The 10,023-nt window shown below is 30.1% G+C and overlaps 1 long non-coding RNA gene across 1 annotated transcript; it reads left to right on the top strand.

Moving 5' to 3' along the window:
• Window positions 1-1,427: 1,427 nt before the first annotated feature.
• Window positions 1,428-9,083, top strand: LOC142333891 (uncharacterized). Its single transcript, XR_012758740.1, has 3 exons — window positions 1,428-1,589; window positions 2,987-3,056; window positions 8,881-9,083. It is a non-coding gene; the product is annotated as an uncharacterized LOC142333891 (long non-coding RNA).
• Window positions 9,084-10,023: the final 940 nt, after the last annotated feature.

The following is a 10,023-nucleotide window of genomic DNA, read 5'->3' as shown; positions in this document are numbered from 1 at the left end:
TACGCATTATTAAAACAAATATTCATAATCTATTTTATATTAAACAATTTATTAATCTAAACTGCCAACAAATTAATATCCGGTTATTTTTTCCTCTTTAATTATGAAATGAATTTTTAGGGTGTAAGAATATTGAACCTGTCTGGGATTAGGGATTCGAAACCAGAACCTTTTGCAACATATCTTTATTTTCAAACGGTTTTTTTTAATACAAGAATCAACAGTATAATTTATTTATTAATCTATCTTATTGTACGCATTTTAAAATGTAACAATTGTATTTGTTAAAATGGAATATTTGAGTAGACAATGATTTATTAAATACAATGATACGTAGTTTGTTTATTTTGTATAAATAAGGAAAGGAAAAAGACGATTTTCGAGTTTAATATCGCACTCAATTGTCTCTAAAGGGAGGTTAATAAAATCTTGTGTGTGTGCGTGTATGTGTGTGTTTTAAACGATGGCAGATTGTCATATGTACGTAATCTTTTTACTACAGAATAAATTAAATATAGATAGGTTTTATTCGTTGAAAAATTTAACGTTTTGTTTTTGAAATAACAAACCTTGAAGAAGTTTCAGAACCGTCTAATTTAGCTCCCGATTCATCGAGGATATTTACTAATGATATGAAACTTTATATATTTTTAAATACGGTTATAGAGTTCCTAGACTGTAAAATCATTAAACGTTACTTAATTCCGATCACAGATGGCAGTTAACAGGTTGGAAAGCAACATAGTTAAATAAACCCGATTACTTTTTTATAGTCAAAATTTCTTTTTCTCAGAAAACCATTGAAATTCAGTTAAGATAATGCGATTCTAATTGAAAATAAGAATTAAAGCAAACCAAATCGAATGTCTGTTGAAATCAATCCTTTTGTTTTTTTTTTGTGAAAAAATTATTAATTACATTTAAAAAATACATTTTTAAATATATTATATTAAAAAAAGTTTAAAAATATTTTAATATAAAAACATTAATTAGAAAATTAAAATTAATTATGCAGATTAATAAGAAAATAATAGTAAAAAAACCTAACAGAATAAAATAAAAAGATGGGTTCTGAACTACGGATAGAGCGGAGAAAAAAATTTACTAACTGCGGTAACTTGTACGTGTTGGTGTATGTAAAAGGGAGTGTACAGATAGAATTGATCAGGAAGCGTAATTGCTGTGACTGTATCCGACTATTTCGTCCTTCAACTTGGTTCGGCTACAATTAGTCAAAACAACTGCGTGTGTCAAAATATTTTTTACGTTCATGAAAAATTATATTTGTTTATATTATTTATTAGCTGCTTCCATTATATACAGCGATGTAGTAAAAATAAAGAAAACTTAGATTGTAATATTATCTAATATTTTCTTTCTGATAACTTATTAATCTAATATAAGTACTATTAACGTACGATTAACGTTGTCATGTACAATAAACGATATTTATTTCTTTCCGATCTAATGGTGTTTTTAAAACCGTATCAAATTTTGTTTACTTATACGTTATTTGTTTTCAGTATATATAGTAGTGTTTTACACGAATCTAAACGACCATTTAGAGAAGAATTCTACATGTAAATTAGGTAAGTTCTTTCAATAAAATATTTTGTAATAAGCAAAATAGTACACAAATAATGTGATTAATTACAAAAGGTTAACTCATTAGCAGGAGTTATGGGAATTTAATGAATTGTTTGGCAAAAATGATTATTTTTAGCTTAGCGAAATATATTTTTATTCTTGTTATTTTAATTTAAATAAAATAAAATTTATATACGTAGATTACTTTATAAAAATAATTTGCTTTCAAGTAAGTACCGTTACACTAGAAAAGGGGTTGCTCATTTTTTTGTATACTAAATTTATTTTTATTTAATGTGCTCTAATAATTGCTACTTATTAATTCGGATATCAATATTTTATTGAAGTTCTGTTTTTTGTTTTAAAAAATTTACGTTTCTGTTAACAAATTGTTTTACCTGTGTCTGCATTTGGTGATTAATAATTTAGCTATCTATTTTAGGAAGGTAAATTTCCTTTTATTGTCACCGTGAAATACTTTACAAATATTTTCACACTTTTCTTGAAATTTATATTGATGTGTTCTGCAGATCGAAACGGTCGGTTTTTACGTTAGACGGTCAGATTTATTATTAATTTTTTTATTCGACAAAATTTATCCAAAATTTTTGTTCTGACTTTTTTTTCACCGTGATAACTTACAAATTGTACAACATAATAAATGAAAACTACTTTTAAAATTCGCCTGTATGTGTTAGCTAAAAAACATAGCTAACGGTACATAAACGGGTAATTATGAGGCTTTCAATTATTTAATTTTATCTAATATTCAATTTATTATATATAATTACAACCGCGCACGTACACATAATGATTGCACGTATACAAAAGCACATTCGCGTGCTTGCTTTTATACTTTTTTTTTGGTAAATATAATTAACAATAAAAAATGTAATGTTGCCGCTTCAGTGCCACAGAAAACGTGCTTTGCTTACTAAATCTTAAACCAAAGTCTTGGGTTCGATTTCCAGATTAGTATTTGAAAAATTTTCCACAACTAAACTGAACCGCAAATTATTATAGATTATAAAAAAGATTAACAAGTGGTATGTAAGGGGGTAATGATACGATTACACTAATTATAAATTTATCTAACTTAGCCGATTACAACGTTTACTGTAAGCAAATCTACAATACAAATACGCACGCGCCCAAACACACACACACACACACACACACACACAGTGAGAGAGAGATGAGATCTATTTATTTATTAATAATACTAAGATTAAGTAATGTGTGAACTAATCTACCTTCGTTTAGACATTTTAAGTTAAACTTTTTTCTTATATACCAATTAGCTGTCATATAGCACAACAAATTTATTTATTTATTTTTTTTTAACTTAATTGTACGAAGTAAAGTAAGTATTGTGATCGCGAAAAATTTCGTTTTTCAGATTTCAACGGAAATATCCATCTTGACCGTTCCTGAATCCATTTTGAATAGTTTCGGCATGACGTCTTTACGTACGTATATATCTCTCATAACTTAATAACGATTAGCCGTAGCATGTTGAAATTTTGGATTTAAGTCTGTTATAACATCTAGTTTTGCACCTCCCTTTTGATTGCAATCGACCGGGCTAAAAGTGTCCAAAACAGCCCAAAATCCAAAAAAATTTGGATCCTGGACTTTTTCTTAATCGCAATAATAAATCCTCATCGAGAGTTTTTCAACGATATAAGTGATAATTATTTTCATCGGTTTCAGAGTTATAGCCAAATAAAATTTTAATTAATGAATTATTTGGATCTTACAAGAGGAAGGCACCTAGGTTCGAATCAGACTTCATCTCTTTTTTTTTTTAATTTAAATATATTGATTTATTAATAATTATTAACATCTGTTTAAAAAAAAATTACAATAAATTATAATTCAATAACAATAAAAAAACATTTTTTAAATGAAAAAATATCAGAAGTTAATGAAATAAAATTTTATGTACTTTTCATTTAAAAAAAAAAATGCGTATATGTAATTTATAGGCGTAAAAAATGAAGACAGTGATGTCTTCATCAGATTTTTTTTAGCCTCTGAGACCAACATTAGGTATTGCTTCAGAGGATAGAATAAAATGATACAAATTTGAATTTTGTAGACTGTGAAAATGCCATGCCTGACCGGGATTCCAACCCGGGACCTTCGTAGGAAAGACCGAGACGCTACCGCTCGGCTAAAATGTTAGTGTTCATTAACTGGCATGCAACTAAATATTATCGTGTCACATTTTAATTTTTTTTTTTTTTTTTGAAAAAAATTGTTACTATCTTTCGCGTTAGAAAAACAAATACTCAATTAACCCATTTAAATTTATTAAAAAATTTGCTTTATTTTTGTCTTAATATACACAAGTTAGGTTACCGAATTTTCTTTTCTTTCTGTTTGAAAGGACAGACCGTGATGAGAAAAATAACGATCACACACGCACACACAGCGAAAGAGAGAGTGACTCAGAGATTTTACACACACACACACACAGAGACAGAAAGGCACGTAGCTAGGAGTTTTTTCGGGGGAGGCTAAGGGGGCTGATGATGATGAGATTTGGTGAAGATAGCTCAGTGGTAGAACAGTAGAACATTTATTGTCTAATCCTAAAGTTTCTGAATCCGTAAATATATTTCTTTCTTTCTTTTTCCTGTTTAGCCTCCGGTAATTACCGTTTAGATAATTCTTCAGAGGATGAATGAGGATGATATGTATGAGTGGAGATGAAGTGTTAGTCTTGTACAGTCTCGGTTCGACCGTTCCTGAGATTTGTGGTTAATTGAAACCCGACCGCCAAAGAACACCGGTATCCACGATCTAGTATTCAAATCCGTGTAAAAATATCTGGCTTTACTAGGACTTGAACGCTGTAACTCTCGACTTCCAAATCAGCTGATTTGGGAAGACGCGTTAACCACTAGACCAACCCGGTGGGTTTCCGTAAATATATTTACCCTCCTTAATGATACTCGCAACATTTCATTTGTAGTTAGCGTCTCTTCTTCAGTAATGGAGTCTGAGAAAGATGATTAGGCGCGGTGCTAGTTTCAAAACTCATTATCTAACATCGGATTATATACTATCTATAATTATACATTTTGAATTACCGCTGTAATTTTTTTTGAAAATGGAAGTACGGATAATCGAAATTTTGATAGATGTTAATCGCAGAATATATTTATTTTGAATAGATTTACTTGTTCCGATTTCCAACAAAGGAAATTTTTTTAGTTTTTATTAATAATTAATTCATATAACAATTGAATCGTACAATATGCGTATTTTACGGATAGATGAAACCTTGGAAGTCCGAGTAATTGAGAGTAGGATTAATAAAATCACTGAGAGAGAGCGTATTAATACGACAGTACTGAAAGGAATGAGAAAATTTAAACGACAGCATTACAACTATGAATTTCATTTATTTTTTTTACTGCAAATTTATATACTACGTGCTACGGAAATGTATACGCGAATGTAAAATGTGTTATTTTACTGAATCGGTTACATTTTATCGTTGGTGGTCCTGAAAACGTCTCCACCATTATTCTGTTGTCGAGTTCCGTTAACAAAATATCCTAGCGTGGAGAGTACGTTTTATGTAAATAGGTAAAATCGGTTTAAAACAGCAAGATAACATCTTCTTTTACAACGGCCGCATTAATTTGCTGTTATATTCTATCCGCCCCAGACTTTATTGTAGTTATAATGTATCTGAAATATCTCAGATACTAGAGGTAAGGGTCAGAATTGCTTTCTCTGAGAGTAATAATATTTATTATACGAAACTCTTACAAGGCTGAATATTATCTGTATTTTGGTGGGCTTCGTATGTCGATTTGCAATCGTATATTCGGCTCGGTAAATCGTTATCTCCTGTCTTCACTTTTCCTTGTAAGCCTGGCACGAGAACTTGCCTTCTTTATAAAATTATAAAGAAGTTAATACTCAAAAATTAAACCAAATAATTCAACATTAATATAGAAGTAAAAAAAAACGACACTAAACAAAATAAAAATGTATTCTAAACAACGATAGCGAACAGTGCGAGATAACTTTATGTGTGCGGTTACGACGTTGTTTTAAGACAAAGGGAGAAAAAAGTATATGTCCTGTAATTGCTTTATGTGCATTATTTGCCTGCTAGCTGTTGTAATCGGCTCGTTGAATGTCTTTCTCTAAGCTGATTCTTTCTCACTCATTATCTCTTTCTTTCTATCCGATTCGTACCGCAATAGTCATCTGATTTATTGCACGCGTCAAAACATCCTGTTACGTCGATGAAAAATGCATTTGTTTATAACTTTATTTTTAGCGCTTACAATAAAATATATTTTTTTAATGCTTTTTATAAAATAAAAAATAATCTGTTATACTCTGCGATCGTCTATTTAAAACCGTATCAAAGGATTTCGTATTTGTTTAAGTGGTTATTTGTAGTTAATTTGTCTCGTGTTTTACAAGTATTTTTACTTCAATACAAAAACAAAATAGAAAATTATTTTTTTACACAAACTGTAAGAAATTTGAATAATAATATTTAATATTAAGAAAAATATAGTACGCGATTAAATAATGCGATGGAGAGTATAATATAGCGTTTATCAATCTTTCAGTATTTGCGACTCGATTTTCAATCATAATTTTCATCGCGCCCACTAACACACAGAGAGCAGACTGGCGACAGCTGGTAACGGCATCGCACACAGGTCAGAATTGTAATAATAAACAAGTTTGGGTTATGTTGTTTATAACACCATTCACTGATTTGTTGACAAAACCTAGTCCGTTTAATGCGTTGTTTTTTTTCGAACAACGTTGTGTCTGCGACCTTGACTAAAAACTGAACAAACAGCCTTCACTAAACATATACCTTAATTTCTGTAATATAAATTCATATTTTGAAAAATAATTAAACGAGTCAATAATATAAATTAAATTAAAAATTCCAACCGTGTCTAAGATCCACCCGGGACCTCCGGACGAAGCTTCTTACTTAGGAGGTCGGTCGGCAAACGGTTTAGTTGATGTTTGTTGATCTATTAAATAACATTATATTTTATGTTCTTATAAACATTAAAGAATTGCATAAATGTAGGAATGTAGGTTGTTTATAGCGTGTAACGCAACATTGTATTTATCTGGCCGTCTTTTACGTTATTTATTAGAAACATAAATAATCGATTTAATTATAAGTTTTACTGATTATTTTTTTTTTTATCCTTTAATGCTTTATTTTAAAGTAAGTTTATAACAATCATATTAAAAACAGGCCGTTCAGTCGATATAGTTAGCTTCTAAAAAAGCTGGGCTCGGGTTTGATTCTATTATTCCTCGCTCGTTAAACTACACGTGTAGGATATTACGAGATCGTATTGTAAATAAAACAGGAGAAATTTGATCTGTTATAATTTATTGTTAAATTTTTTTTACTTTACAAAACGAATATAGTTTATCGTAATATTTTTAATGTATTTATTAAAATTAAAGGAAATTATTAATATTATTTTAAATAAAATGTAATCGATATAAAATAACGGACTAATCTTGATTTAATTTAATTATATCGAACATCTATATAAGAAATAGTGATGCTGTTATTAACTTTGTTACTCGTTTAGAAGTGATGACCGTTACGTTAGCGGTTGTATTTGAATTGTACCGTGGCGTGATCCGACGGTAGCCAATCAGACGCGAAGGAAGACAGCTGGCCGTTCTGTTGTTCGTGATTAACAGTGGGACAGCGGCGCAGCGGGTCAGTGAGGGGGGTGATTCCCCTCACTGTATCTCTCCACCCTGGCATTAGTAACCGACTGACAATTCTTTTCTTTTGGCGCGTCATCAAAAAATCAAACAAAAAAAAATTATCTCTAAAATTCGTCTTAGTAAAATAGTCCTCTATGAGCATAGAATTTTACAAATTATATTTGTCATCGGCTATTGAACTATTATTTTATTTTATTTATTAGTATAAAAAAAATATTTTATTACATTTATTTATAAACATTTTGTTTTAATCGCAATCTGGATTTTTTTAAATGGATTTTAATAATATATCGCAATCGATGTATTTACAATAAATTAAATAAAACTGTACCTTCAAAACTAGATTAAATTAATATACCGACGGTACACGAGGGGTTGATATTTTTATTTAATTTAATCAAATCTGATGTTCCGTCTTGATAGAACTACATGTGTACAACATAGGTTCATCAGTAATACAAGAATTCACACGTAAATGCACGCTTGCAAAGGGAAAATAGCTTGTTAATCTGTTACCGGATAATTACAATTTTCGCTTTTTAATTTTTATTAAAATAATAAATAACATTTACTTCTTAGCAAATGTTATACATTCATAAATATAAATGCACGGAAACATCAGAATTTTTAATTTACGAAATAATTTACACGAATCACATTTACCGGTACAAAACGAAGTTCTGATAGTTTATTTTAGTATATTTTTTTTTTACTTTTTCAAGTAATCACAAAACATAGTATTATATTTTAGATAGGGTATACATACGTTTGGAATATGTAAAACAAATTGTTAGAGATGTAGGATGTAGAGGGTATACTGAAATGAAACGACTAGCACTAGATAGGGAATCTTGGAGAGCTGCATCAAACCAGTCAAATGACTGAAGACAAAAAAAAAGGGTATACATAAACGTAATGATAAATTACGTTTACGTATACCCTATCATCGTTATCGTTTAGATAACGATGATGAAAGATTAGCGTTTAATAAAATATTTCAAAGCGACACAGTGTGATTTGACCCACTGTAAATGAAATCGGGTTATTATCTAATTAGACGGTCCAAACATTTTACATTATGTATAACAGAAATTTTACTATTTTTGACATTTATATTTATATATTTCTTACTGAGAAGTGGATCACGCAAACTTTATCCGTATTTAAAAAAGTTAGGATTTGCACGGCGTGTCGGTAACTTTATGTAAGAATTCAGTTTCCACGAGATGGTTTATAAAGGTTTATTCTTTTTTGTGTTGTTTTTGTTTGTCGAACATGTCCAACTTGCTTGATACAGTGAAATGTAGAACAGACTACCATTTAATTGTATACTCAAATTTGTGACGGCGTATATTTAAGTAGGTTTTCAAACAGTGAGAGTTATTTTCTATAGTAATATCTGTAATATCACTAAGCAAACTTTCAAAGTTCTGAAAAAAAAGTTGTTTTTTGTAAGTATACTTCTGTAAACTACGTTTGGAAAAATTCATTCTGTTCTTCGATAAACGGTAAAATTAATATTTTTTCACGTTTCAGGGCCGGCCCTTGGCGGTAGGCAAGGTAGGCGATGCCTACGGCGGCAAAATATAGTAGCGACAAAGCCGCCTGAATTAGATCGCAAAAAAAATAACTACCCGCAAAAATATATTTCGATTACTTCTATGTAGAAAATAATATTATTTACTATTTATTAGTAGTTTTGTTTATTTTTTTAAAAGTATATTTAAATCATCTCTGAACATAGTAGGTACTTGTTTTAGTTGTTAACTCGTTAAAAATGTAATTTTTTTTTCAATAAAACAATTTTCCGTAAATCTGTATTAGTATTATTGTCTTAATTCAATTATATGTCATTTTTTTGGTTAACATAGTTCTTTTATAATTCTGTTTTTTTTTTTTTTTTAATTTTAAACTTTTTTTGAAGCTTGGCGGTGGCGGAATTTTTGGGGTTTGCCTACGGCGGCAAAAACGCTAGGGTTAGCCTTGCGTGATATCTGTTTTAATTTGACGCGTTAACTTTATTCTCATATAAAATGCAAGAATAATAATTAAAAATTAATCGAGATAAAAGCTAATTAATAAATAACAAAAGAAAATTTATATTTCAAAAAGTCGATATTTTAACGCGCCAACAGGAATCGTTTACACCGCTTCTGAGGTCGTTATCGCAAGATCTGACTGACGAACACTGTTAAAAAATTTAGTATCTATAATTAAAACTCGAAATCTCTGGTTAAAAGGCAGTCTTGCTACCTACCATCAGGAAAATCAGCGTGATATCATTTCTTCAAAGAAAGATATCCAATAAATCATATATATCTCCATTTTTACTTTCCCGTCTAGATAGCGCTATAGGTATAGAAGGGAAAGTATTGTATCGGTCCAATTTGGGCATATGTGGTTTTCACCGGATCTTGACGTTTTGACACCCTGGAAATTTTTCGGATGTTAAGGTTAAGGTTCTCTCTCTCTCTGTGTCACACACACACACACACACACACACACACTCTCTCTCTCTCTCTCTCTCTATGTGTGTGTGTGTGTGTTTGGGGTTGGCCTCTAAATCACTTTATATCAAGAACTACTGAACCGATTTTGACGAAACGTGGTCAGATTACTTTTATATATGGAGCATTGATGTCATTACATTTTCAGCGTAAAAGGTCAGCGGGATGAGTC

This window comes from Lycorma delicatula, chromosome 13 (genome assembly GCF_047948215.1).
Source record: "Lycorma delicatula isolate Av1 chromosome 13, ASM4794821v1, whole genome shotgun sequence".
Taxonomy (NCBI): Eukaryota; Metazoa; Arthropoda; class Insecta; order Hemiptera; family Fulgoridae; genus Lycorma; species Lycorma delicatula.
The sequence above is the reverse complement of the archived record's forward strand: the minus strand, read 5'-3'. Positions and strand labels throughout refer to the sequence as shown.